This window comes from Cyprinodon variegatus, unplaced genomic scaffold, assembly GCF_000732505.1.
Source record: "Cyprinodon variegatus isolate N-32 unplaced genomic scaffold, C_variegatus-1.0 Scaffold309, whole genome shotgun sequence".
NCBI classification, from domain to species: domain Eukaryota; kingdom Metazoa; phylum Chordata; class Actinopteri; order Cyprinodontiformes; family Cyprinodontidae; genus Cyprinodon; species Cyprinodon variegatus.
Genome location: NW_015150762.1, coordinates 532,515 through 541,031, shown reverse-complemented (window position 1 = coordinate 541,031; position 8,517 = coordinate 532,515).

Sequence of the window (8,517 nt, the reverse complement as noted above, 5' to 3'; positions counted from 1 at the left end):
ACGAGTCTATTTTTAAGATGTAAGGAGAAGAAAGTACATCCATCCATCCATCCATCCATTTTCCTTTACGCTTATCCCAGCTGGGGTCATGGTGGTGCTGGTGCCTATCTCTAGCTGTCAATGAGCGAGAGGCGGGGTACACCCTGGACAGGTCGCCTATCCATTTCAGGGCGAAACAGAGAAAAACAGGACAAACAACCATTCATGCGCACAATCACTCCTAAGGAGGATGTAGAGAAACCAATTAACCTAAGAGTCATGTTTTTGGATTGAAGCCGGAGTACCCAGAGAGAACCCACGCAAGTACAGGAAGAACATGTAAACTCCATGTGGAAAGACCCCGGGATGGTAACTGAACCTGGAACCCTCCTGCTGCAAGGCAAAATTGCAAAGAGGTAGAAGTGAAAAGTTGTTTTTTTTTTTTTTCTTTAACTGAAGAGAGTAAAATGAAGGCACCTGTTAGAACAGCTCGCAGGATCCCTGCAGAAAAAAAGAGGGTCCGGGTTTACTCGAATTTCATCTACAAAATGCATAAAGAGACTCATCCTGCAGGGGCAAAGCATCTAGATTTCCTGGCCAGTCGGCAGCTTCGTTTCCCCAGACCACTACTGCTTAGACTGGTGAGCTCAGAGGCGTTTTCGGTTGTCAAAGAGGAACAGACCAAGAATCGTCACTTCGCAGGAGATTGATGCTGCTGTAACACTTGTACAAAGGAGGATTCATTCAACAGCTGCTGCATGAAGGGCTGGACTCTCTCTAATCCCTGTTTTAAATGTATTAATAAAAGTATTTTAAATAAAAAAAAAAAAAAAGAAGTGAAAAGTTGTCTAGAAAAAAATTATTATATATATCCAAAATTTCCAATTAAGTAAGGTAACCTTTCAACGCAACATATTTGTGCTTTGTTACTTGACACCACTGCCAGCTCACCCTCAGTGGACACATTTGTTGACGTCAATGATGAAGATAACAGTTTTCACGGCTACATGATGATCAACAGTAAGCCTAGCATACAGCCATGAGAGGCATCTGATGTCGTGCTGTTATTGAGCACGCAGCATGTTCTGTTTCAGAAAGTCCAAGATGCAGTTCTAGTTGTATGAGTTGTGGCTCCGGCTTCATGTGGTGCCTGCTCAGAATGTTTTAGTAATTAAGGTTGAGTAACCAGTTTCACAATAATCCAGTGAAAAGAGCTTAATTAGTTTAAAACATCACTTCAGATTCACATCTGAATGTGTTTAACACATCATCAGCAAATGTGAAGCGTCTAAATGAAAGCGATCCTTCTCATTCGCCAATTGTGTCCTCAAATAAAGTTTCCAGCTATAAATGCTTTGCATGAAAACAGCCTCACATGTATGAAGACTGCTTACACCTTATAACAATCGTTTTTAAATAGCCTATCATTTAAAGGCCAAAATGAGAAACAAAGTTGCAGGTCAGCAGTTTTTTTTGCATCTCAAAACATTCGCCTATGACCAACCCTGTCGACTATTAAGAAATGTGCCACATTATCTCATCGCTATTGTTGTACAGCCTCATCCTCAATAGCAGGTAGTTGTGTCAACGTGTCTTGGACAGTCATCTTGACACAAGATCTGCATCAAGGCCGGACTGAAAGCCTCCAGAGAGTAAAGGGATGACAGACACAGAAATACGACTCCAAAGGAAATTTTTCTGATGAATAATAACTTTAATTATTTAGGACACATGAAAAAAAACAGTTGTCAGGAGAATAACCGGTAAAAGCTACCAGAAATCCCGCGTTGCGCAAAAAGTAAAGCATTCTGATATAATCCATGTCTTGGCTTGCGTCTTATCCAGAGGGGAGTGTATTTTCTCACAATTCTGCGGAAAATAACACAACCATGAATAAAGAAACGGTTCAGGCACAATTTGGGGACCATCTGTGTATTTTGCAGCTGGATGGAACCCAGTGGCAGAAGGAAAAGATAATAACAAAATTGCTCAAAGACCAGAACGCTGTAAATTCCAACCTATGTCACAGAGATTTTGCAGATCTTCACTACATTAAAAACTTCAGTCAAGTTGTTCCAAGGAAGTAGATTAATAACAGCCTCAAATTACTCGACAAAAATGGGTCACCGTCTGACCGTTTGCATTTCAAAGAGAAATGCAGAAGTTAAGAATATTAAACCACTATAATAACTGCTTCTTTACACACATTCAAAGTATATGGAAACAAATTATTTCAGGCCATATTCTAAATCATTGTACAGTATATCAAAGAAACCTAGAAATTAATTTAAAATATCCTGAAAGCATTCAAATTGTGAGAGAAAAGAGCAAAAATTATCCATATCTGCCTGTTATTATTAATAAGGAACGTTTTGATCACAAAAACTCATTTAAAGACTTTCATTTATACTTCGAAATAGTTTCTGGTTATCATGAAGCTGTTATTTCTTCAAACCTTTTCAGACCAAAGTGAAACATTTTATTGTTTCACTTAGGTACAGTACCACCGTGTCTCAGATTGAGATTATTCAGAACGTTTACTGAAGTTCAACCAGGCGTTAATCGTTCAAAAGTTTGGATATTCCTCCAATAATTAAGACAGCGTTTGTTGTGCAAAGAAATGGTTTGCTGTTACACAACATCTGGGCAGTGATACTTGCTGCGTAGTGACCACAGCTTGCTTCCGCACGTCAGCGTTGTGTTTTCACAGTCATCTACGATGAAATTGCAGAAGTGAGCCAAGATGTTGAAATCTTGTTCACTTCAAGACAGATCATCTTCTGGTTTTCTTACGGTATCTCAGCCGGCCTTGCTTCCCGTCAGAGCCAGTGGTCCGGATATCCGGAGGGCCATTTTCCTTTAATAATATGGATAGAAATGTGGGGTAAAATGGCACCAACTGACCTGGAGGGCTTAAATCAGAACGATGAATTTGGCTGTCTTGAGACCTCATCAAGCACCAACAATACCTCACAAAATGGTTTATCTTTGTAAACATATCCTTACATAGCAAATAAAAACATGTCATAAAATATGTATAAAATTTGGTTATATAAAGACAATCGTCGTCATCATATAGATGGAGTTTTTCAGTAATATATGGAGGCATTCTGTTAAATACATCAAGTCTTTATCATTTAATTATTAAGATACCGCCATATCCATGTATAAGACATAATAATATTTTTATTTTAGACTTGACAAGTCATTTTATTAGAATTATCCTTATAAACTTGTGAAAATAGTGCACTTTGTAATCACTTTTCTTGATCTCGAGGATAAGGGAACGACCTGAAAAGATGTAAAATTGCTTAGTGACAGATGAATGCAGTTGATACAAGTGCAAACACTCCACAACAGGAATCAATGAGAGAAAAATTCTAATAGTGGTTTTACTTTCTAAATTACTTTCTGTTTTATAAACTAACCAAAAAGTGTCTCAATGTCTTTTATGATCAGGCTCTTGGTTTATAATAAGCCCACTGCTGCTTTTAATCAGAAGGAGATCCTAAAAAACATAAATAATCAAATATTTAGATACTGCTGGATTAACAGCTTTAATCAAGATTCATAGAGTCACCAACCCTGTGATCATTTCTGCCTCTTAAGGAATACGGTGTTCTTGGAGTTGGAAGATGGGTTGCACAGCGGTTAACCAAGCCAGGGTTACATTTGAGCTCCAAGAGACATTTGTGAAATTACTTTCTCCATCAAATAATAGAATGGATTATTTACAGCTTGGAGCAAACACGTTTTATGAACACCCACAAGTATGAGACTGCCTTGTTTTTATTTTGAATGATTTCCATAACAACATATCCAGCTGGATGTATTAGAGGGACGTATTTCCATCATAACAACAAACCACTGGGTGTCTTGGATGACATCCTGATGTGGTTGTACATATTTGGGTTGAAGCTTACAGCACTCATACATTTAGTGTGGACTAATGTAAAAACTGGATACTACAAACACTGATAAACTGGAAGAATTGCTGGCAGACGTTACAGTGACTTCTTAGTGAAGTCGTCCCACTGCTTGGGTATTAAGACGATGCTCTGTTTGACGTCCCAATCATATAAAGGAGGCAAAACTTAATTGAAATATATGCTTATCATTGCAGGATCAGAAGGAAAATGGGGTGGGAGGGGCCTGTTTTCTTTATCCACTGGGTGACAGCCAGAGTACAAAGAACAACACAAAGGAGATCCAGTTATACGTAACCAGTTAACATTATGGCCAATGTTTTTGTACTATGGGAGAGTACCCTGAGAAAACTCTCACACGCAAGAGAACAAAAAGCAAACTCCACACAGAAATACCCAAGGCCAGGTTTCAAACCGGGGACCTTCTTATTACAGGGCAACATAGCCACCAACTGCACCAACATGTAGACCCAAACATTTTCTTTCATTTTAAAAACATCGCCTATTGTTTCAGGTTAATAAGCCTTTCAGTTGTAATGGTTGCTAAATGCTCATTGAACTATTCTTTAGTTCAAAGGTTTATCTGTCTTAAAATCCAAATCAGGGTTAACTAATCAGTCATCATCTACGTAAACGACCTACATGACAAAATATTACATTTATTCAGCTGGTAGCAATTTTTAATTATTTTTCTGATTAAAGAGGAATAGAATTTTGAGGAAAAAACGACAAACTAATGAAATTGAAGTTTTTTTTGGAGAGTTACCTCCTCCAAAGACCAAAGGAACTATTTAATTTCTCATTGATCATCTTTTTGAATCAATGGATTATCACAGGTTTGGAAGCAACAGTGCTGCAACCATCCAAACCATACAGAATAATATTATCTCAATTCTAAAGTACGTCAAAAGTGAAAAAAAAACACTGATGAGACAAAAAAAGTTGCCTTTAAAACTTACTTCCCCAAATCAGCAGTTTAAAAAAAGTTACTTGTGTCACTTTTAACCTTTTTTTAGGGATACTTGATATACTGTATCAGGGTTTAAATTAGACAATTACAGCAGTTATTTACATACATATCTGCATCGCCCAGATAAATAGCCAATATTAATACCTAATGCAATATATTTGCTATTTCTCTATTTGTTTACAGAGGAAACAACACTTCCTATTTGTTAGGGTGTCACATTGCTAGTGATGCTGCATGGGATTGTGGGGTTTTTAACTGAAACACTGACACAATATCAATAGCGTAGCTGGGTTTTGGTTATAAACAGTAGATTTTTATACATATAATTTTTGCAAATATTGACTCTGTATAGTAATATTAATATCAGACAGAAATATTAGCCCAAATGTTCATATTGTACATCCCTGTTTATTTTACATTTTATTTCTCAGGTGAATTTAACCTTATCTTGAATTAAAAGGATGTCTGTTTTTGTGAATAAAACTATTAAGATTATTTCTGAAATGTCTAAAGCAAAATATGTCAGCTTCAACCTTGATTTTAATGATTGCCTTTTTACTTTGTTTTTAATGTTATGGTCTTTTAACCTTGTTTTAATTTTCCCTTTTTTTTAAATGTTGCACTTTGAGATTTGAAGTCAAATGTAAAGTGCGTTACAAATAAGATTAATTATTATTATTATTAGATAACAGTAATATATGATGACAAAATCAACACTCTTAAACACAATTTAAGTTCTCTAAAAAGGGTGCTATGATTAGACCCGTTTGGGTGTTTTCTCTCTATGAAGGAATTATGGTCATAATCAAAGTTAGCTGCCTCTAAGCTGTAAAACAGTTCAGAAAAAGAAGCTTGGTTTAAGGTTTTTCCTCAACGTGAGGCAATGAATTGCAAAATGCAGAGGACGTCTCAATTGAAGGCCTTTATTACTTAACAGAGCAGCTTTGGGTGTTATTCTGTTTCTCTGGATGTCAACAACTCTAATGTGGCAATCGACCAGTTTGTGTAACAGGTAATATTTGAGCAGCAGCATTTTAAACAGTAAGCTTATGCTGTGTTGCATTCAGCTGTGATGTTGAACTCAACGTCTTTATCAACTTTTTTTTTTTTTTAATTGGGGCTGGGTTGGTTTCCCCAAAAAAAATATTTTTCAGTGGGTTCATAATTTTACACCTCAAAAGTTTTTCTAGAGCAATATTTTTGAACTTCTTAGAGATTAACATCTAGGTAAAAATACTTTCCATAAATTTTCAATAATGTTTTTTTTCAGTGTTGCCTCCTTTTTCTAATTCTCTAAAGAAAGGAGAACCATTCAAATAACATTTTTTTTGACCGTATGTTCCCATATTCATATTTATATTTATACACAACTGTTTACAGTCCCTAACTATTACTTTTTGCTTGTACATACACTTGTAATAATATGTATATCCTGTATAGCACTTCTGGATAGATGCAAACCACATTTCGTTGCTTTGTACTCGTGACAGTGCAATGACAATAAAATTCTATTCTATTCTATTCTATCCTATTCTATTCTATGTTCAATGTGTGATGGAGTATCAGGGCCACAGTTGGGGAGGGGGGGGGGTTGTTCTACCCTGTTCTTCACCAAGTCAGTAAAGCTGAAATGTTGAGAATAAAATTGTAAACCAAATGTCGTCAAACAGAACGCCGTCAATGTCTGCCGTTATTCAAGACCACTGATTTTGTTTTCAACTTTGTTCTCAAAATATTTTTCAAATTTGTTTATTAACCGTTCGACTTTATTCTCAATACTATATTTCAACTTTATTCTTGACAGTTAAACTTTTTTAACTTGGTGAGGAAGAGGGGGAAAAAATACCTCCCCTCATTTTTTTCCCCCCATTATTTGGCCCTAATACTCCATTGTAACTATAAAAGGGAAGGGGTGAGACAAAGAGAAAAGTGGAGGACAGAAGAAAGATAAGTGCTTAATAAATAAACTATGGATAGAAATTATGATGGGTCTGTTGTTGCCCTTTTTTTCTTTGTACTATTTTGATAACCTTTGCTCAGGTGCATCTCTAACGCAAGTGCCACAAGATAAAAGTTTCTATTAGGACAGTTTTTCTTGATGGTTATTTAGTCTGGGTAACCTACTGACTTTTTCCCAGGGGATCAATATGAAGATTATTGCTTTCACTTCCTATAAAACAGATGAATAAAAACAAAATGAGAAATTAAAGGTTCAGTTCTTGTTTTCTTAAATGCCAAAACCCCCAAAAAGGATGAATGATTAAATAAAAGAACAAGTTTAAAGATGATGGACCAAAATGTGACAACATTTTTTTAATCACTTTTTTACTTTTAAACAACTAAATGGAACATTTTCTTTTAAAGTTGGCTATTTTTGGTGGATAAAAGTGTGTTCATTGTTAATATTTTCATATTTATGCAGATTTTGAAATGACTGAGGCGAGGCTGTAAAATAGTGAAAGAGGCTGTAAAATAGTGAAAGATAACATCATCATCAAGTTCGCTGATGACACAACGGTGGTGGGGCTGATTACAGGGGGAAAACGAGGCCGCCTACACGGATGAGGTCCTGAAACTTGGTGAGTGGTGTGCATCAAACAATCTGGCACTAAACATCAACAAGACTAAGGAACTCATCCTGGACTTCAGACGGAAGAAAGCCGCCCTTGCCCCCCTGTACATCAATGGTGGATGTGTGGAGCGAGTGGAGTCCTTCAAATTCCTCGGCATCCACATCTCTGCAGACCTCTCCTGGTCGGCCAACACCACAGCTCTGGTCAAGAAGGCCCAGCAGCGGCTACATTTAATGAGGGTGCTCAGGAAGGAACAACTAAAAACTCAGCTGCTGGTGACCTTCTACCGCTCCACCATTGAGAGCCTGTTGACCTACGCTGTAACAGTGTGGCACTCCAGCTGCACGGAGGCCGACAGGAGGCGACTGCAGAGGGTGACAAACACTGCACAAAAAATCATCGGCTGCCCTCTGCCCTCTTTGACTGCCATCTACCATTCTCGTTGTCTCAGTAGGGCCAGAAACATCCTGAGGGATACCACCCACCCCGGCTTCCATCTCTTCAACCTGTTGCCCTCAGGCAGGAGCTTCAGGTCAATACGGACCAGAACAAACAGACTCAGGGATAGCTTCTTTCCTAAAGCTGTTACCATACTCAACCTATGTTCGGACTTGCACTAATGTATTGTATATGTATGTATGTGTTATTTATGTATGCACTTTTACGGAGCTGCTCTCCAAATCTCATTGTATTGTGTACAATGACAATAAAGGCTTTCAATTCAATTCAATTTCAATTCAATAAATGTGTTTTGCTGACCTTTCAAAGCAAGGAGATCATGATGTCTAACTTTGTTCATCAGCCTCACGTTTATTTTTTGGTTTATGTCCTTCAACTTTATATGAAGCAAAAACCCATTTTTCCTGCATGTTGACAGCATGGAAAGGCAAGTGTTTTAAAGAATGACTATTACTGAAAATCATTAATAAAATTGAACAAAGGGATGAAAATATGTAAAACATCTCTTATGATGTTCTTTTATTTCTAAATAATGATGTCCACAAGCATTTTAGCGGCAGTGATTTTAAAGTATGATCTTTGCCATTTCATTGGCCTGCAGCCAGAGATG